The sequence below is a fragment of the Elephas maximus genome, chromosome 20 (assembly GCF_024166365.1).
Source record: "Elephas maximus indicus isolate mEleMax1 chromosome 20, mEleMax1 primary haplotype, whole genome shotgun sequence".
In the NCBI taxonomy this organism is placed as follows: Eukaryota; Metazoa; Chordata; class Mammalia; order Proboscidea; family Elephantidae; genus Elephas; species Elephas maximus.
In genome coordinates, this window is record NC_064838.1 from 76,667,825 (window position 1) to 76,690,331 (window position 22,507).

Sequence of the window (22,507 nt, forward strand, 5' to 3'; positions counted from 1 at the left end):
CAATAAAATATTCATATTTTAATTCAATATATAATTATTGAGTTTCTAACATACATAATAAAGTTTTCTTGTTACTAGGAAAAGAGCAGTGAAATAAAAAAAGACGTGACCCCTATCCTCATGGAATTTAAAATCTAGTAAAACATAAAAACTAGGAAAGGAACTGAAAGAGGAACTCCACTGATGGCAAGCTATAGTTCAAGGCTTGGCTTTTTTGTTTTTACATGGTCTGGAGTTACCATGAAATGATAATCCATTTGCATCTCGTTTAGCCCTCAAATGTCCTTCAAATCATTTGCTTCCCTTCCACAAACATCTGATTGCATGACACTTTCCGTATGGCATTTTCATCTCCATGTTTCTAAGGGGTAGACAAGAGGGTTGAGCATGGGGATGATAATTGTGCAAAAAAGTGTAAACACATTATCTCCTGGAAAAGTTGTTGCAGGTTTTACAATCAAAAATGACAGATGCAAAAAACAGAATCGTAACAGTGATGTGGGAACTGCAAGTGGAAAGTGCTTTGCAGTGGCTCTCTACAGAGTGTTCTCTCAAATTATACATTATCATAACATAGGAGGCCATCAAAAATAGGAAAATCACCAGTCCCATTAGACCAGAATTGGCAATGACTAAGGAAACAATTTTTTCTGTGTCAGTACAGGTCAGTTTCAACAAAGGATAGACATCACAGAAATAGTTATCTAATTCATTGAAGCCACAGATAGGTAAAACATTTGTTAAGAAGAAATAGACCAAGGGAATGCAGAAGCCCCTTTGGACAGGCTGCTATGAGAATTGAGTTACATCTTTGCCTGTTCATCATGATGGTGTAGTGCAATGGTTTGCAGCTAGTGATGGACCAGTCATCGGCTATTCCTGTGAGGATGAAAGACTCACTCAGTACCTGTGAAAACAATACTTGGTAAGGAGTTGTGTCATGCAGTTTTTATAGGAAATGATCTTCCTTTCTGTCAGTAAGTGGGTCATTAGTTTGGGCATCACAGTGAAGTGTAGAAAAGGTCTGAGAGAGCAAGGTAACTAAGGAAGAAGTACATGGGCTGGTTAGTTAGCAGGTGGCATATGAAAAAAAAAAATTTTTTTTTCAATAGAAATCATAATAACCACATTTCCCAAGCATATAGTGAGGTAACATAGTGCCACCAGGGCTCCTTAGCCTGAAATTGTTGTTGTTATTAGGGAGCTAGATAGATAGGTGGGAGTTTATAGGTGATAAATCATTCATTGGTCTACTGGGAAGGTGATATGAAAGGCAAGGATTGTCAAGAACAGAAATTAAGCCTCATCTGTGGCTCTGGAAATGGAGAAAATTGGAGATTCATGTAATTGCTTAGTGACATTTTTTGGCTAGAATATCAGAAAACATTTAATTAGCAGGTACATTAATTTCCCATCAATAAATACAAACAGGATGATCAGTTTTCCATGAGTTCCCTAGCAACTTAGTTTCTGCAGAGGCTAAATTTCATGTTTGAACCATAATTCTCTTGTTTTATTATCAGGAGATGGGTGGGAGAAAATAATTCAGGTATTTTTTTCTTTCTGCACACATGACTAAAATAATGGTTTGACGTTCTTTCAAACGATGAAGCCATTATATTAATAGTTGCATAAACCATATTTTAACTATTATTTTAAAAATTAAAAGTAGACTATAGGTGAGGAAATATTTTACAGTAAAATTGGAGGTATGCTAAGAAGCCTCCTTTCTCAATGGCTTGCCTATAGCTAATTCTAAATCATAATATTTCAGCATAACCCCAGAATAAATTAATTTGTTAAATTTGTATCTCAACCTCCAGACTTGCTGGAGTTAAAAAGTCTTTAGAGAGTGAAAGCCTTAAAGAAGCTAGGATGCTTCTACCTCAAGCCTCCTATTTGAAAATCCTATCACACTTTGTTAAGCACAAAAATATTTCTGCTGGCATACATGTTTTGATTTGTCTGCTTGCTCACAAGTTTTAGTTCAGACATTAAACAGGCTTTGCTAAATAGATAAATTGAAATGTTTAGGGTTTTGTACATTTTGCTCTGTGTGACCTAATGGTATGTCACAACATAAGAACAGTGGTTTGTTTTGCTTTTTTTTTTTTTTTTTCTATTTTTGTTCTTTCTCTCTCCCTGCCTTTTGCTTTCTATAAAAACACTCAGCTTGGTTTTGTTTAGGGAAGTATCTCCTAGGTTTTGCCGAGAGGTATCCTTCTACCCCTGGATCTTTTTCTGAAATCTGATAGACTATAAAATTAACCTTGTATGTATATGTATGTATGCATATATATGTATGTTTAACACTTTTATGGTTCCATTTTCATTGCAATGGAATTCTTTAATTTAGAGGAAAACATAGTTAACTTACTCTATAAAATACAGGGGTAAGGATGGGATTTAAAATTAAATTGATAAGAAAATACAGCCACAAAATTAAAAAAAATTAGGACTATATATATTACAACTTTTAAGGAAAAGGGGTAAGAAGCTGATGATGTATTTTGGGGACTAAAATTATATAGACAACTGGATGATGTGGTCATGAATTTTATGTTAATTATCCAAATTATCAGAAGCTTTGGTCAACACCAACTGCAGTGGCTTAATTTTCCTAAGTTGATCCCGTTAAGTTTAATATAGTTTGGTTTTGGGTTAATGTAATATTTACTGATTGATGAAGAGATTCAAACTGCCTTTATCTATTCTATATGTTTATTTGGACAAAAATCCATTCTATTTAGAATGAAGGGATTTGACTAGAAGATCTCAAAGATTACTTCCTAGCCAAAATGATTTTGTGATTATGCAATTTTATTTTCTATATGGTAGTTAATTTTATTGGGCTGTCCTATTGACAACTGTTAGAATATTAATTTAGTAACAGTAACACTTAGATAATAAATTCAAACATTAATGCTTCCATAGTTTATAAAATAATTGTCATTTGTTGACTTCTTTGAGCTTCACAAGAACCATTTTTGGCCAAGTCTGAGCAGATTACCCCATTTTACAAATAAGGTAAATTCAGAGTGATAAAATGAGAAGTATCCAAATTTGCACACTGTGGGGTAGGTCAGTAATTGAGTCCAGGTCCTAATTATTTGTCTTCCCATAAACATTTCCCTATGAACCTCCCTAAACTTTCTCTCTGAATTAGGCAGTGTTAGGACTCTTCAGGGTTTTATGGCAAAATCGCTAAGTTGTAAAAATATGGAAACAGAAGCAGTTTCCAATTCCACTGTGAGGAAATTGACTTGAAAATATGATAAGCTGAGTCAAGAGAAAAAAAAAGGAAAACACATAAAACTGCCTTTTGCTCCACTTTTTAAACTACTACTTTATTCTGTTGTTCTTTTAAGTTTATAGTTTTAGCTGAACTACCTGTAGAAATATGGAAACCCTGGTGGCGTAGTTGTTAAGCGCTAGGCTACTAACCAAAAGGTCAGCAGTCCAAACCCACCAGACACTCCTTGGAAACTCTATGGGGCCAGTTCTACTCTGTCGTATAGGGTCGCTATGAGTCAGAACAGACTCGACCGCAATGCGTTTGGTTTTGGTTTCTGACCTCTAGAAATAGGAGGGCCTAAGTGACAGAAACTTTCACCCTTCACATGCTGGACTACTGGCCCAAAAGATTTGAACCCACCCAGTAAGTACCTCAGAGCCCTGGTAGGGCAATGGTTAAGTGTTCAGCTGCTAACCTAATGACAGGCAATTTGAACCCACCAGCATCTCCACAGGAGAAAAGACCTGGCGATCTGCTTCTGTAAAGATTACAACCTAGAAAACCCTATGGGGCAATTCTACTCTGTCCTACAGGGTCAGTAAGTGCTGGAATTGACTTGACGCCACATAACCTCAACAGAAGAGGCTTAGGAGACAAATCTGGCAATCTGCTTCTAAAAGGTCACAGCCGTTGAAAGCCCTATGGAGCAGTTTTACTCTGCACAGATGGGATCAAAATGGTTAGGAATGGGCTCCAGGGTAACCAACAACAATAGCAACAAGCAATCAAAAAGATATCCAAACCAATTACATGGGCCTCTTGCAGAGAACGTTTGTCTTCCAATTCTAAAATATATATTTATCATATTAATTTTGCATTTTATTTTATGCTTCATTTTTAAATAATTTTAAGGTAGCATACATTCCACTGTGAGGCACTGGCGGGTGAGTGTTAGAATCCTTGCCTCTCATGCAGAAGATTTGGTTTGAGTTTCAACCAAAGCATCTCATGCACAGCTACCAGCTTCCTCTCGGGGAGGCTTGAGTGTTGCTATGATGGCTAACAGATTTCAGTGGAGCGTCCAGGCTAAGACGGACTAGGAAGAAAAGCCTGGCTGTCTACTTCCAAAACTCCTATGGATCACAATGGAACTGATACTCTGGCCAATAATGTGGATGTCAGACAACTGGGCAGAGTTTTCTTCAGTTGTGCATGGGGTCACTATGAGTCAAGCTACTCATAGCTTATTGGTAGCTAACAACAACAATAGTTACAACTAGTAATCAGTTAAAACTTTAAATTTGCTCCTACCTCATTAAACAAAAACTTGCATCATTAACAAATTTTGAGTTAATAAGGATTCAGAGCTACATCTTTTTCAAGACTTAGCTGTATATTCCACTGAAATTGTAAAATGACCAGTGCCTATTTTTTTTTAAGTATTGATTGAGTACATTCATTCCTACTAATATAAATACTTAACATAATGTCCTGAAATATTTAAGGAAATCATCATGAGATAACTAGAAAAAATACTCTTGTTAAATAACAGATTTTTAATTTGTAAAACACTGCAATCAGTTCAATTAGACATACTTTTTATAATATGTGTTGTATCAGCAATATTATCCAAAAACATTTCTAACAATGACTTATAAATTGTCTTTTCAGGTGACTCTCTGCATTTTAACTGCATTAGACCAGGAAAAATAGGAATAACTTCCCTGTGTTTGGGCCTTACTCAAAACAAGAATATCAAAATTCTCTGCTTTGTATTATTCTTATTTTGTTACATTGCTATTTGGGTGGGAAACTTGCTCCTAATGATTTCTATCACATGCAGTCAGCTAAATGACCAACCCATGTATTTCCTCCTTACTTACCTCTCTCTCTCCGACCTTTGCTACACATCCACAGTGACACCAAATTTAATGTCTGACTTACTGGCAGAAAGGAAGGCCATTGCCTATAATAATTGCATGGCACAACTTTTTATCATTCATTTCCTCGGACACATCGAGATCTTCATCCTCGCTTGGATGGCCTATGACCACTATGTGGCCGTCTGCAAGCCACTTCACTAAACTGTCGTCATGAGCAGGCAGAGGTGTAACATAATTGTCATACATTGTTGTACTAGGGGATTTATGCACTCTGCCAGTTTCTTCTCACTATCTTCTTACCCTTCTGTGGCCCCAATGATATGATCACTACTCCTGTGATGTGTATCCTTTCCTGAAATCCGCTTCCACCAATAAACACAAAATTGGTTTATTGGAAATTGTCAGTTAGGGTCTGAATTGTTAGGTGATTGTCATGGATTGAATTGTGCCCCCCCCCAAAATATGTGTTAGGTTGGTTAGACCATGATTCCCAGTATTGTGTGGTTGTCCTCCATTTTGTGATTGTAATTTTATGCTAAAGAGGATTAGGGTGGGATTATAACATCACCCTTACTCAGGTCACCGCCCTGCTCCAGTGTAAAGGGAGTTTCCCTGGGGTGGGGCCTGCACCACCTTTTATCTCTCAAGAAACAAAAGGAAAGGGAAGCAATCAGAGAGTGAGGGACCTCATACCACCAAGAAAGCAGCACCAGGAGCAGAGCGTGTCCTTTGGACATGGGGTCCCTGTGCCTGAGAAGCTCCTTGACCAGGGGAAGATTAAGGACAAGGACCTTCCTCCTGAACCAACAGAAAGAGAAAGCCTTCCCCTGGAGATGATGCCCTGAATTTGAACTTGTAACCCACTAGACTTTGAGAAAATAAATTTCTCTTTGTTAAAGCCATCCACTTGTGGTATTTCTGTTATGGCAGCACTAGATAACTAAGACTGTGACCTTTGTGATTTTGATGGTGTCTTATATTCTGATATTATTTACCATGAGGGCTTACCCTGCCAAAAGTCGTACCAAAGCTCTTTCAACTTGCAGTTCTCACATAACAGTTATAGTCCTGTTCTTTGTGCCAGTCCTCCTCATACTCATTACACCAGCTGTAAATTTTCCAGAAGATGAAGTGCTCGCCCTTTTCTACACCATCATTGTTCCCACGTTCGACCCTCTGATCTTCACGCTGAGAAACATGGAGATGAAGACCGCGACGAAGATGTGGTACTATCAATTATTTTGGAAGGAAAGTAAATTGCATGAAAGGCATTTTGAATTTCACTTAAAGCTCAACAGTGAGCCATAAAATTGAAGTAGAATGTTATACAAAATGTGTACAGGAGTATGTGAACGTATGCAAGAGTACAAGGTCAAAGCTCAATATCTTTAGTATTTGCTCAAACCACTTCCTGTTTGGAAAATTTTATCATATATTTTGTGTTCATTTTTACTGTGTTCTCCTCAGATATCTGCTTCAAGTTCTCCATACTTTGACATTTTATTTTGACAATATAATGAAGTCTCTTTTCTCCCCTTCTCTAGATTTTTAATCTCATTCTAGTGGGCCCCTATTTATAGAAACAGGGAGCCACCTAGTAGAGGAGAGATGTAATTTTTATACTCCCTGTCCCAGCATTTAAGAAAAGAGGATAGGAGGATGGATTTTCTAGTTTAGGTCAATAGGTAAATTAGTGGAACCTTTAACACCTTTACATACTCAGCCTTCATAAGCATGACTGAAAACACTTAAAGAAAAAAAAAGAAGCAACACCTTTCTGCTTTCACTGGACAAGATGCTTCTACCTAGCTATTCTCATCCTCTCCCACATAACGGGAGATACGATATCCCAAAAACCTTGGCAGACATATCTGGATGACGTTAATTTCAATGTTAGTTAAGTTCAGGTTATAATTCTATCTGAAAAATCTGTAACATAAAGATTCAAAAAAACCCAAACCCATTGCCATCGAGTTGATTCCGACTCATAGGGACCCTATAGAACAGAGTAGAGCTGCCCCATATGGTTTCCAAGGAGTGCCTGGTGGATTCGAACTGCCGACTTGTTGGTTAGCAGCCATAGCACTTAACCACTATGCAACCAGTGTTTCATGATAGTAAAAGACATTACAAAAAAAAAAAAAAAAAGCCTTATTTGAAATAATATAAAAATAAGAGGAAAGAAGAAAGGAAAAATTATACAAATATATTATAAATAAATTTATAGTTGCCCAACAATGTGAATATATTAAATACCACTGTTGCGGATTGAATTATGTCCCCCCAAAATGTGTGTATCAGTTTGGCTGGGCCATGACTCCTGGTATTGTGGGATTTTCCTAAATGTTGTAAATCCTTCCATTCTGATGCTAATAAGGGAGAATGGGTAGCAGTTGTGTTAGAGACAAAGGACTCATTCTACAAGATTGGATTGTGTCCTGAGGTGGGGGGGGGGAGGCGGGGAACCTCGTACCAACAAGGAATCACAGCTGGAAGCAGAGCATAACCTTTGGGCCTGGGTTCCCTGCTAGGAAAACTCCTAGTCTGGGGGATTTTGTAAGAAGGTAGAGAGAGAGAGAAAGTCTTCTTCTGGAACTGACATCCTGAATTTGGACTTTTAGCCTACTTTACTGAGAGAAAATAAACTTCTCTTTGTTAAAGCCATCCACTTGAGGTATTTCTGTTATAACAGCACCAGATAACTAAGACAACCACTGATTTGTATGTTTTAATATGGTTAATTTTAGGTTAGGTGAGTTCCAGCTCAATATATAAAAATGCAAAACACGTAAAAATCCCAGCACCTCACCTGTCACTGCATTGCGTCTTTTAACACAGGTAAGGTGCTCTGTTCAGTTCCCTGCATGTGCAATTCAGTTGTGAAGGGATTTAAGGACTGTAGAGACAATGCTAATGAATGGACATGGAGCTGTGGAATATTCTCTCTTTCTCCTTCCAAGTGGAACGCCTGAGACACAATATTTTATACAGCTTTCTGGGAAGAAAATCCAGTAGGTGGTAAAAACATTTGCTTTTGATGTTGAACAGTGACCAGCTAGAAAATTCACTTTCTCATTTTCCTGTCTTATTTCCATTTCTTCGTGCCTGACTTTTAGCTAATAATATTTTGCTTAGTGTCTGATTCTTAGGAAACCCAAGTTACGATATTTGGTTTCAGAAATGGCCCTAGAAAGCAGACCCTCATGAAAAAAATTTACGTTTGGATTTTACAGAAGTCTGAGTGTATAGACCCCACTGCTGTTACGAGGTGACCATCACAACCATTTATAAATATATAGAAAAAGGTTTGAAGGAAAGGTACCAGGATGATAACAGGATTATACATACTTTATATATATATTCATGAATGTGAGGAAAACAAAAATTCTCACAAGTGGATCGGTAAACATCATGAAAAATGAAGAAGAATTTGAACTTGTCAATAATTTCATTCCACTTGCTGAAAAATCTATGTACATGGAAGCCAAAACCAAAAACCAAACTTGTTGCCATCGAGGCATTTCTTACTCTTGGGGGCCCCAGGTGTTGCAGAATAGAATTACACTAGTCTGTGCTCTTTCAAGGTCAGATCACTAGGCCTTTCTTCCAAGGTTTCCCTGGGTGAGTTCAAACTGTCAACTTTTCCATTAGTGGTATTAAAGAGGAAAAGTAATAACAGACGTCTTACTATGATTTTAAGTTTTTTCTTATCCACAAAACCAAATATTAACCATAAAAACCTATCAGAAACTTCTCTACAGCAATGTAAATTTGCCTTAACCTGCTAGAATAGTCAACAAACCATTACCTCCTAATATAAATCTCAAAAAGTCTCTTGCCTGCAGGTAGATGGAAGACAAAACTATTAGCAGCCAGGCCAAAAATAAACTGATAGCAGTTGATCTAGTAAAGAGGGGAGGAGGTAGACTTCAATCAATCATGTTAAGATTAGCTAATGGTTAAAAAAAAATGGTTAGTCTTCTGCATTTCTCCTTCCTGTTCTCTTTATAAGCTCCATTGTACCTAGCTTCTTGGAGCCATTTGCTTTTTCTGGAATCCATATGGCCTCCTGATATGAATACAGAATAACTGCTCAGAATAAACCTTATGTTCAAATTTTGGTGAGTTTTGATTATTTTTAACAGTAGTCAAATGTTGAACAATTGTGCCACCCAGGAGCTCCATGGAAGCAACATTCAAAAAACCAGTGATGTATTGCTTTGGGCACATCAGTCACACAAAAACAAACCTGTTGCCATCCAGTGGATTCTGACTCCTATCAACCCTATAGGACAAAGCAGAAGTGCCCCATAGTTTCTGAAGAGCTGCTGGTGGCTTTGAACTGCTGATCTTTGGTTAGCAGCCGAGCTCTTAACCACTGTGCCTCCAGGGCCTTTTTTAAAGTATTAAAAAACAAATACGTTACTTTGATGACCAAGGTGTACCTGACCCAAATCCAGTATTTTCAAGTGCCTCATATACATGAGAAAGCTTGGCAATGAAAAAGGAAGACAGATGATATGTTGCTAAGGTTGAACTGTGTTGGCAAAGACTGTTTAATATACCATGGACTGCAAACAAATCAGTCTTAGAAGAAATACAATTAGAATACTCCTTACAAGTGAAGATGAAAAAACTTCATTTATTACGTTGGGCATTTTATCAAGAAAGACAAATCACTAAAAAAGAACATCAAGTTTGATACAGTGTCAGTGAAAAAGATCGAAAGCCCTCAATAAATGGACTGACACATAGCCACAACATTGGGCTCAAACATACTAAAGATCATGAAGGGATCATTTCACTTGTTATACATAAGGTTGCCATGAGTTGAACTCAACTGGTGCCGATGAATAACAAGTATGTACATATAAATCTTTGTGTATTAAAAACTGTATTAAAATTAAAATCCAAGTTTAAGAAAAAAATTCCCCAAAAATATAAATTGTCAAAAATGTTACCTTTAGTTTGGAATATCTTAGGTAACAAGTTTTCCTCTATAAATACCTGAATTTTCTAAAATGTCTGCAGTGTGTATTATTTTTACTGACAGGTATTTTATACTAAAAGAAAATTTAAATAAACTATGTATTTTTTTAATTTCACTGCAGGTATACAGAATCCATGGGAAGAAACAATTTTTTTCTAAAAAGAGTATACTATTAGTATAAAAGCAAAGTGTGCCTAGCCAAAAAAAAAAAAAAAATTTTAAAAGAGAGGGCATATAAAATGACAGACAATGAGGGATTCACGTGACCTCAGCCAGAACCTCCAAGACGGGTAAGACGAGGAATTGATTAAGAAAAGCAAACTCATTGTCAGAGTTGATTCCGACTCCAGTTGCTATGGGGAGTTGCTTTGCTGCCACTTAATACAAAGCACAGAAAACTTCTGGGAGAAAAAGACAATCAACCCGTCAATCCTAAATAAAATTTGTGAGGGCCGAAGCACTGGGCTGAATTAAACAGGAATTCCTTTTGTAGTAGCCTTGGTTTCCCTACAGTCAGAGCCTGAGGCAATGCTTACATACAAGTGGTTTCTTTGGGAAATGATCCCAGGTGGCGGGAATGTGGGACAGGAGGAATAAAGCAGGGAAAAAAAGAGAGCCAATATGAAGATGAATCATATTGTTGGCCATTCTTTTGATGACTGACATCTCTTCTGAAAGACCTGCCGGGGACATTATGAAACTCATCTCAGAATGTCTGCCTGAGGACAAAGGGGGAACACATTTATCTATCAGATCCCATTGTCCTTACAGGTCAAGTGTGGCTTAGCAGGCTTTAACTTCTACATACTTCCTGATTGTACTTCTGGAGATGTCCTGTGGGTGCCTGCAGCATCCCAGACTGCTGTCAGACCAGCCCAAGGACATCAGCAAGAGTTTCTTGGTCAGGGATGAACAAGTAGGAGGGCTGTAATTTTGCACCTACATGGAACTGGTTGTCATAGCAGGGCCTGGAGTAGCCATTTGGACTTGAAAAAAATACAGGAAGTATTCCACCCACTTTTCAAACAACTTATTGTGGGGTAAACCAAAATTCAAATCCTGGGTCCAATTTCCCTGCCCTAAGATTTCTTTGGCATTTTCCATTTTGTCTCTGCTCAGACCTTACCACCAACTGGTTCCTCAGAATTTGTTACAACATAAAGCACTTGCTTTATGGCCTATCAATATTGAATGAATATGGGCCATTGGATTGTGATCAGAATATACAAGGTATAAAGAATTATTAACCCTGACATACCTGTGTGTTTGGAACTTGAGAGTCATGAAACCATTTTCAGCGGCACATTTGGCCAACATTTTTTTGGTAGATCTCAGCAAGAAACTCTTGCTGATGTCCTTGGGCTGGTCTGACAGCAGCTTGGGATGCAGCAGGCACCCACAGGACATCTCCAGAAGTACAATCAGGAAGTATGTAGAAGTTAGAGCCTACTGAACCACACTTGACCTGTTAGGACAAAGGGATCTGATAGATAAAAGTCAATAAAAATAGTGAGAGTGTGCAATGGGATAATTATATCTCAGTTAATGCACTTTAAATTCCATAGGGAAATTAATTACCAAACTTATTTGTAATTTCCACCCCTGAGACCACAGTGGATACAACTTTTGGATACAAAAAAATAAAGATAAAAAGCATTTTCAATGTAAATGTTGATGACGACTTTTTTTTCCTATTAGTCACAGACATCGGGAGAGACTATTCCCCTCTTCAGGGAATGTAGTGAAGGACTACACCCAGGACCAACAAACACTGATTGGATGCTGAAATTTATTAATCTTTAGCAAGGATAGCATAGATGGTAAGCATTTATTCTGACTGCACTGTAAGCTCTGAATACTGCCTTTGACTCAGAGCTAAACAAATTTATTCATGAGCTATTGACCTGCTAAGTGAAAATGTGACCAACGTATATGAAGTAAGTATTTTATCCAAACAGAAGATAGTTAAGTTTGCATATCTATACATACATGTATGTATATCTAGGTAATATAAATTACATTTTTCTCTGTAAATATACTGATTTTAATCCTTTCGAAATGTTTGCCCCCCTTCCTTCAAGCTTTTGCAAACATTTAAAAAATAACTTCTCATTTTCCAAGTAAAATGAATTGAATGATTCGTGTACTATCCCTGGTCAGATGTTAAAATAAAGCAAAATTTTTTTAGTATAATATTGAGAATTTCATGATGGAAATAATAAAAGTATTCATCGTCATATCTGGCTCTTATTAGAGGAGAAATCAAAGGAGTTGATAGATTAATGAAGTGAGTAACTTGCATTTTACGTAAAGGAGAAAAGACAGCTATAGAGAAGAAGAAGCACAAGTCAAAGAAATTAAGGGATGCACTAAAATGGAGATACATTACTCCCTTTCTCCTTCGTTACTCTTTGCAGGAGAAGCTTACAGTGGGTAGTTAAGAGCATGAAATGTTATGGGTTTAGACAACTTAATGTCAGAGTCTCCTGGGCACCAATGTGGAATAAACTTAATGAGTGGGGGAGAGAATAGGTTAATTGTAAGAGAAAAAGAAAGGCTTATTTCAATAAATAATTGGTACTAGTAACAGGAGAGAGCATAGAAGATGTTGAGAAAAATACATCTCTGCTTTGACTTTTTGGGCGAGAAACCATGGGTAGTAGCTGGCACTAACCTAAAAATTCCTACAATAATTCCAAGACTAGAAGAACTATCACGGCCTCTTAGGCTTCCAATGCCATTGTAACATTTTTATTGCTCTTCATAAGGTTGTTAACATATATTTAGCTCTTAACACAGGTTAGCACGAATCAATGAGGTACATACCTTGGATATAAACAACTTGATAAGCAAGATAAATAATATTTCATTGAAATATTTTTTTCAATAATGCAAAAGTGCACAATAAATGGAATATTAAAATTTTAAATAAAGACGGGATTTGAACCTACACTTGAACACTTCATTCTGGTCCTCTTTCAACCTATGAACAGGATGAGCTACTCCAGGACAAGAAATGCATCTTCTGTAAGCTCACTTTAGCATCCCATCCATAAGGTGACTGTACTTCTTAACTTGTAACTTGAGCTGTTATAACTATTATTATCTCTCCTTCTCACTCTCAAAAATAGCCTGATCAGAATGGTAAATGTGTGTATGTTATAGGATAGCTGATCAATTAACTAAATTTGTTTCTGCAATGCTCACTCTGATTCACACATGCTTAATTAATTTTTCTGATGCTAACTTGTAGCTTTTTTTCCCAGTTATACCTTCTGAGAATTAACTGCATCAGACCATGGAAAATATCAATAATGTCACAGAATTTATTCTTTTGGGACTTTCCCAGAACAAGACAATTAAAACTTTCTGCTTTCTATTATTCTTACTTTGTTACATAGCTATTTGGATGGGAAACTTGCTCATAATCATTTTCATTACATACAGTCAGCTAATAGACCAACCCATGTATTTCTTTCTTAAATACCTTGCTCTCGCAGACCTGTGTTATACCTAAACAGTGACGCCCAAGCTTCTCACTGATTTACTGGAAGAAACAAACACGATTTCTTACGCTAGCTGCATGGCACAGCTTTTTGCTATGCACTTCTGTTCGGGGATAGGAATTTTCATCCTCACAGTGATGGCCTATGACCGCTACTTGGCTATCTGCAAGCCCCTGCACTACACTGTCATCATGAGCAGAAGGAAGTGTTATGTATTGGTCTTTGCTTGCTGTACTGGGGCATTTCTGCATGCCTTTGTGCAGTGTCTCCTCACTATCAACTTACCTTTCTGTGGCCCCAATGAGATAGATCACTACTTCTGCGATGTCAATCCTTTGCTAAAACTGGCCTGCACAGACACGTACATCTTCGGGATCCTGGTTGTTGCCAATTCAGGCATAATTAGTTTGGTGAATTTTGTTGTCTTGATGCTGTCTTACTTCTTGATATTACACACCATCAGGGTCTACCCTGCCAAAAGCCGCAACAAAGCTCTTTCTACTTGCAGTTCCCACATAACAGTTGTGGTTCTTTTCTTTGCGCCTATCCTATACATTTACATTAGACCAGCTATAACTTTTCCAGAAGATAAAGTGTTTGCTCTTTTCTACACCATCATTGCCCCCATGTTCAACCCTCTGATCTACACTTTGAGAAACATGGCGATGAAGACTGCGATGAGGAAAGTTGGTGCCAGAATCCATTTTTGGTTGGAAGGCAAATGATCTGGAAGGCACATCTACTCCTCATTCCACACCCTATCCAAGTGAGTTTGCTCCATCTTAAGTTTGTTAAAGCAACAACTGACCGTAAGAACCATAAGCATAGGCACTGATATCAGTTCATTAATATTATAATTTACTTTAAAAGACCTTGGTCTTTCTTTATTGATCTGTGTTTCTTATTTACATTATTCCCTGCTACTTTGAGTCATTATTTCCTTGTTCAACTGTTGTACTTTTATTTGGTACTTTTTTCTTTGGGTTTTGTCCATAATCAGAGTCCACATTTCTATCTCCTGAGTGCTTTGGTTCCATGAAGAATCTCCAAATTTACATAAGCTCCATTGGTATCTATCATCCCACATTTGAAGGGCTGTATGGACTGTTGGCATAGTGGTTAAGTACTTGTCTGCTATCCAAACTGTCAGTGGTTCAAACCCACCAGACACTCCATGGGACAAAAAAAGTGGCCGTCCACTTCTACAAATATCACAGCGTTGGAAACTCTATGTGGCAGTTCTACTTTGTTCTGTAGGATCACAATGAGTCAGAATCAACTCAAGGGCACAGGGTTTGGTTGCGGATATATGGCCTATTATTTTTTCTGCATTTCACATCAAAAGAGGAGCATCAGAAATTAAGAGCCATTTTTTCCACTCAGCCTATGCTTTTCCAATATTCATGGAAAATGCTAAATAAGAAGAAAAAAAACTTTATGTGGGGTCTAAACAATAAAATATCATTTATGTAAGAAAAAATAAGTTGTAGAAAAATTGGAAGTGTTTCTGTAAAATAACTGTAGTGAAAAAATAAGTACTGTGCTTTGAAAAGAATCTTTTAAAATTGTTTTATTATTTTTGTTATTAACTTTGGTAAAACAGTATTTAAAGATTTTAACATTTTTATTTCATTTACTTTATACTTTAAAAATATTTTCTCATATTATAAGAAATAAAAGTCCTTATATTCACACGTTTAAGTAATCTTGTAGCATTATAACTTATTTCAGTCAGCAAAAGGTTTGTGAGAATCATTTCCTTTTAAAGAAAAGCCACGTAAACTCTAGTTTTGAAATAATGACCTAATTATCTGCTTTATTTTACGGATGAGTAAACTGAAACTTGGAGGATGAAAAATTTTAACATCAAACTGAAAACTAGAGAGGCAGTTAAATAGTCAAGTAAAGAAAAACAACAAAAAACAGACAAAATGCCCATCTTATATTTCTATATGAGGAAGTATAGCTCATAGGTCCCCATTACCAAATGTAGTCTCTATATCTCGTCAAATATTATTTTACTATTTTTTTCAATATGAATTTAGATAATAAGTATAAAATATTTCACTTAAAATTTTTAATTTAATTGTCGAGCATTGTGCTCTTCTAAGATCTATCTATATGGGATGAAATTGACGACATCAACGTGAAATATTAGCTAGGAAACTTAGGGGGCAGTGAGTTTATGTTAATGAAGGAACAACTACTCAGAAAAGGAGAGTGAGAATGGTTGCACAACTTGAAGAAGGCAATCAGTGTCACTGAACTGTACGTGTAGAAATTGTTGAATTGGTGTATGTTCTACTGTGTATATTCTCAGTAACAAAACAACAAAATTACTATAAATTATGTAAAAATATTTTACTTAAAAATATCATGCATTTTGACGGGCTTGTTTTCTTTCTTTTGGTGGCAAAGCCAGTGTGTTTTCCTTATTGGTCTTATATATTGAATGTCAAAATAGTCAAAGTAGCAGCATCCATGACATATCAAGCAGGACAATGGAGTCACTTTCTAGGCATATTGAACTTGTGAGAAATAAGTATGCGTATTGGGAAAAAACAGTGGGCAAAAGACATAAAGGGGAAATGATTTAATTGGTATAGGGAATTATGCCCTGCCCAATATCCCACCCAATGCTGTAGTACATACAAGATATGAGATGTTTTTTACTCTTTCCTCTGAGAGTTTCAGCTGTCAGACACCTCTAATAGACTAAGTATCTTGCAGTCTGGATAGTTGAATCCCATCTTTGTCATTCAATAGTTTTGTGACCTTGTTATTGTTACTATTAGTTGTCTTCGAGTCACTTCCGACTCCTAGCAGCCCTGTGTACAACAGGAGGAAACACTGCCTGGTCCTGCACGATCCTCATGATCTTTGTTACTCTTGAGCCCATTGTTGCAACCACTGTGTCAATCCATCTCTTTGAGGGTCTTCCTCTTTTTCATTCACCCTCTATTTTACCAAGCATGATGTCCTTCTCCAGGGATCTATCGCTTCTGACAAAAGGTCCAAAGTACGTGAGACGAAGTCTCACCATTCTTGCTTCTAAGGAGCATTCTGGCTGCACTTCTTCCAAGACAGATTTGTTCATTCTTTTGGCAGTCCATGGTGTATTAAATATTCTTCCCTAACACCATAATTCAAAGGCATAGATTCTTCTTTGGTCTTCCTTATTCATTGTCTAGCCTTGGAATGCATATGAGGCGACTGAAAACACCAAGGCTTGGATCAGGAGCACCTTAGCCTTTAAAGTGACATCTTTGCTTTTTAACTCTTTAAAGAGGTCTTTTGCAGCAGATTTCCCTGATGTAATGTGTCATTTGATTTCTTGACTGCTGCTTCCATGGGAGTTGATTGTAAATAATCCAAGAAAAATAAAATCCTCGACAACTTCAATCTTTTCTCTGTACGTCATAATGTTGCTTGTTGGTGTTAGGATATTTTTTTTTCTTTATGTTGAGGTGGAAACCATACTGAAGGCTGTAGTCCTTCATCTTCATCAGTAAATGCTTCAAGTCCTCTTCACTTTCACCAAGCAAGGTTGTGTCATCTGCATAACACAGCTTGTTAATGAGTCTTCCTCCAAACCTGGTGTCATGTTCTTCTTCATATACTCCAGCTTCTTGGATTATTTGCTCGGCATACAGGTTGAATAGGTATGGTGAAAGGATACATCCCCGACACACACCCTTCCCGACTTTAAACCATGCTGTAGCCCTTTGTTATCTTCTAAGGGCTGCCTTTTGGTCTGTGTAGTTTCCTCATGAGCCCAATTAAGTGTTCAGAAATTCCCATTCTTTGAAATGTTATCCATAATTTGTTATGATCCATGCAGTCAAATGCCTTTGCGTAGTCAATAAAACATAGGTAAATATCTTTCTTGTATTCTCTGCTTTCAGCCAGGATCCATTGGACATCAGCAATGATATCCCTCATTCTGAGTCCTTTTCTGAATCCGCCTTTAATTTCTGGCAGTTCCCTGTTGATGTACTGCTGCAACTGCTTTTAAATGATGGTCAGCAAAATTGTACTTGCATGTGATACTAATAACATTGTTCAATAATTTCTGCATTCTGTTTTTTGAGTGCCTTTCAACTTGAGGGGCTCATCTTCAAGCACTATATCAGACAACATTCCCCTCAAGTTCATAAGGTTTTCACTGGCTAATTTTTTAGAAGTAAATCACCAGATCCTTCTTCCTAGCCTGTCTTAGCCTGTAATCTCAGCTGAAAACTGTTGACCGTGGGTGACCTGCTGGAATTTGAATACTGGTGGCATAGCTTCCAGCATCACAGCAACACTCAAGCCCCCACAGTGTCACAAACTGACAGACAAATTGAGGAATATTTGTGACCTTAGGTAACTTAAACCACATTCAATTCACATCTTAAGTATATATGATGTGTCTTTACTATAACATATCTACATTGAAAATAGCATCCAAACTAACAAGGAGACATATTCATAAAGTGTGTACATATATCTAGTTCATATAGGGTTATATAGAGATACCCTGTACGACAGGGATTCACTGGCTTATGATTTGTGAGGTTTGAATTCCTTTTATTGTGACTATTCGATATTTTGTATTATCTTTATTTCTTATAAAATTTTGTAGAGATTAATGTTATGGAAACATGATAAATAGTTTAGAGATAGAAGGCTTTAAAATAGATTTTTAACTATATAAAGAGGTATATTCTGTCAGTGTATTTTGCCATCCTGGCTTTTTCAACATCACCAGAAGAACTATTAGACCAAAAAAAAAGAGAGACTTCTAGTTAGACCTTTTTAATTTGGAGGGTGTGTGACCCTTTTTAATACATAAATTGGCTATTTTTCTTGTAAGAAGAGACCTTATGAATAACAAGCTTATCATATATGAAGATTCTGTTGTAATATTGGGAAAAGAATGTGTAAATAAACCTAAATCACTCCAAAAGCGTTGACCCAATACTATGTTTCCTGATTCTTCAGTGTCTGGGCTGGCTGATTTAGCCATTGGCTGATTGGACCCACATAGAAGCCTCTCTTGCCCACTATCGTAGCCATAAGAAGCCAACATATACATAGAAACAGAAAAATAAGTGAAGAGGAATAAATATCAGCAATATGGTAATGTTTAATGTTCAAATGGATTACTAATACATGGAGATGATTCCAACAGTGTATGAGAACAAGAGATATTCCATAAGATATTTATATATTAATCCAATAAATATTTATTGAGTTTCTTGTATATGGTAGAAAGTTTGCTTGTTACTAGGAAAAGAGCAGCGAAATAAACATGACATGACCCCTACCTTCATGGAGCTTACAATCTAGTGAAGAATTAAAAGAAGGAAAGCACGTCAGGAAAGGAACTGAAAGAAGAACTCCACCGATGACGAGCTGTAGTTCAAGGCTTGGCTTTTACATGGTCTGGAGTTGTCATGAGATGATATTTATTTGCATCTCAGAGTGCCCTTCAAATCATTTGCTTCCCTTCCACAAACATTTGATTACAACACACTTTACTTATGGCATTTTTCATCTCTGTGTTTCTAAGGGTATAGATAAGAGGGTTGAGCATGGGGACGATAATTGTGTAAAAAAGTGTAAACACTTTATCTTCTGGTAAAGTTGTTGTGGATCTAATATAAAGAAAGATGACAGGTACAAAAGGGAAGTTTTTGTATATTTATTTAATCTAATCAATAGTTTAACGAACTTATATTTATTGTGGAAACCTTGGTGATGTAGTGGTTAAGAGCTACAGCTGCTCACCAAAAGGTCGGCAGTTTGAATCCCTCAGGCACTCCTTGGAAACTCTATGCGGCAGTTCTAGGTCTCCCTGAGTCAGAATCACCTGGAAGGCAATGGGTTTTTTTTTGGCTTGGTGCTTCAAGAATCTAAGTCAATGCCTGGTAAAGAGAAGGTGTTCAATACATGTTGAATAAATAAACAGATATTCTGGGGCAGAAACTGGTTCCCATGCAACTTTGTGCTCCTATCACCTAGCACGATGCCTAACACATAAAAGCTACTCGAGACTTATCATTGACTTGAAGTGGCCACACTAAAATGGTAATGGGCTAAAGGGACAAGACAAATGGATCTGAGGTTATTTTTAAAGCTTTGGTTCAAGATGGTCTAAGATAATTTAGTTCAATTATCTGAATCTTTTGCAAACCAGTAAAGGGAGTCAAGATATAGTATGACACATGTTGGAATCGGCTTATTCCTGGCCAGGAAACAACTTTGTTTAATGCGGGGAAGCTCCCCAGGAGTGAGAAACCCCAGCCTTCAGGTAAAAAAGGATGGACTGTTCACAGGAAACAAACTGTGCCATGTCTTATGTACCTATGTTTATTTATCCATATGGAAAACATTATGTACTTTAATAAGTAATTTAATATTTGTAACAATAATAGCAAAATGACCTATCATGCCACTCAGAATTTGTATTTACATCCATCAGTAGGACAAAGGTATATAATAAACCAAAAAAAAAAAAAAAAACTGTTGCTGTTGAGTCGATTCTGAATCATAGCAACCCTAACCCTATAGGACAGAGTAGAACTGTGCCATAGAGTTTCCAAGGAGCACCTGGTGGATTTGAACTGCTGACCTTTTGGTTAGCAGCTGTAGTGCTTAACCACTGTGCAACCAGGGTTTCCAGATGTATAATAGCGATGATAAGTAATTATTAAATGCTTAATCTTAATATAGACCAGGCTCTGTCCCAAGTTCATTACCTAAATAAACATCAAATCCTTATTAAAAAAAAACTCAGAGTTATTTGTAGTAGCACCCATTTTGTAGATGAGGGAATTGAGGTTATACATTTTACACAAGATCATGCTACAAGTGAATTTTGGAGCCAGAATCCTACCTCAGGATACATAGCTCCAGAATCCATCTTCTTAATGACTAGGATCTACTACCACTCGAATACCTTGAGTACCTCCCATGTTCATAACATTATGGAGGCACCAATGGTGAAGCAGGAGGAACTAGTACTTTTTTTCTCTTACTTTTTTTTTTTTGAACATTGAGGTTCATATTTGATTTTCACAGTAATCCCTGATTTTATGGAAGAAGAAAAGACAAGGTTCAAGGAGGTGAACGAGCTTACATTTAAATGTAAAAGCTGTGTTCTGAACTAGGGTATACCTCCATAGTCTCTGCTATTTCCAATGTTTTGAAGGCAGAAGTAATACAAGTAACAGTTCCTGACCTAGTGTGTTTATATTTTTTCTTGGGCTTTGAGGCAGAGCATTTAAGAAGTGAAAATTCTTCAAAACCAGACAACTCACAATTTAATGTCCACTGGATGCCAGGAACTGAAACTATTTTAGGGAAAGTGAGAAGTACTAAGAACTGGAGTAGACAGAAGAGTCTTCCTGAGGATTAGGATGTGTGACACAGCCTTGAAAGCATTGGGAGGATTCTGGTTGGGCAAAGCAAGAAGGAGGACATTCCAGTGTGGGGAAATCAACTGGAGCGCAGAGTGATGAGTGCATAGCATATAGCTGGGAAATGGTGAACCAGCCAGTCGGCTTGGAGAAGACAGTTCGCTTGAAGGGCAGTGGGAGATAAACCAGTTCCTACATCTTGGGACTGTGTTTGATGTCTCAATACTGAATACTATGTAAATACTACTATATTTCTCTCTGGAAGAAACAGGCATAAAATAAAGAATATTGTTCATGGGATAAGGCAAGAACAGCTTGCTTTTATGGAGTTTAATTTGGCACACACAAAAGGGTTGTTTTCATTATTGTTTTGATGATGATGAAGATGATGTAATTTTAAATTTAGGAATGGTAGAAAGTGACTAACAATTACTGAATGTATAATATCTTCCAGGCATTGTTCAAAGAACTTCACATTTATTAGCTCATTTAATTCAATCAATAACCCTAGAAGGAGATATTACAATTATCTCAATTTTACAGAGACAAAAACTGAGGTACAGAGACAATAATGAATTTCAAAATACTATATTTTTCCTGAGCCTCAGTTTTTCTAGGAGAACCAGGGAAAGCATGGAGAAGGATGACAGGTACCTAAATATGGTGTTCTCCACAAACTAACAGCTCCAGGAATCACACACTAGCAGTACCTGGGTAGCTGTTCCGAGATCATCCAATGCAACTCCTGCATTTCATCCACAGAGCCTGAACTCCTGTGGAATCAACTGTTAAATGACAGAGAGGAAGGGAAAATTAGATCTGCTGTGTGCTAATACCGTGATTTTACCAGGCGGTTACTTGGAAAGGAAGCATGTTGTTAGATGCTGTCGAGTCAGGTTTGACTCATAGGGACCCCGAGTAGAACAGAACACAGGCTGCTCCCTCCTGTGCCATCCTCAGTCAGGTTTGACTCCTAGGGACCCCGAGTAGGACAGAACACAGGCTGCTCCCTCCTGTGCCATCCTCAGTCAGGTTTGACTCCTAGGGACCCCGAGTAGGACAGAACACAGGCTGCTCCCTCCTGTGCCGTCCTCAGTCAGGTTTGACTCCTAGGTACCCCGAGTAGGACAGGACACAGGCTGCTCCCTCCTGTGCCGTGGTCAACACAGCAGGTAGGACTGAGTCCGTTGTAGTGGCTGTTGTGTCAGTTCATCTTGCCGAGTGTCTTCCTCCTTTTGTTGACCCTCTACTTTACCAAGCATGATGTCCTTGCCCAGGAATTTGTCCCTTCTGATCACGTGTCCAAAGTAAGGGAGACAAAGTCTCACCATCCTGGCTTCTAAGGAGCATTCTAGCTGTACTTCCTCCAATAGCTTCTTCTGTTTAAGATAATATGAAGAGAATAAATTCTGTAATGGAATCCTGCAGCTTGTGTGCGTAGAGTCTGTAAAAAGTTAAGGGAGAAAAATGGTTGAGCAAAGCAGGCTGCA

The 22,507-nt window shown here is 37.4% G+C and overlaps 3 pseudogenes; 2 read left to right on the plus strand and 1 right to left on the minus strand.

Annotated features, from left to right (window-relative positions):
- Positions 1-347: 347 nt before the first annotated feature.
- On the minus strand, positions 348-1,058 carry LOC126063705 (olfactory receptor 4P4-like; annotated as a pseudogene).
- Positions 1,059-1,321: 263 nt separating this feature from the next.
- Positions 1,322-6,426, plus strand: LOC126063706 (olfactory receptor 4P4-like; annotated as a pseudogene).
- Positions 6,427-13,406: 6,980 nt separating this feature from the next.
- Positions 13,407-14,339, plus strand: LOC126063707 (olfactory receptor 4P4-like; annotated as a pseudogene).
- The last annotated feature ends 8,168 nt before the right edge of the window (positions 14,340-22,507 follow it).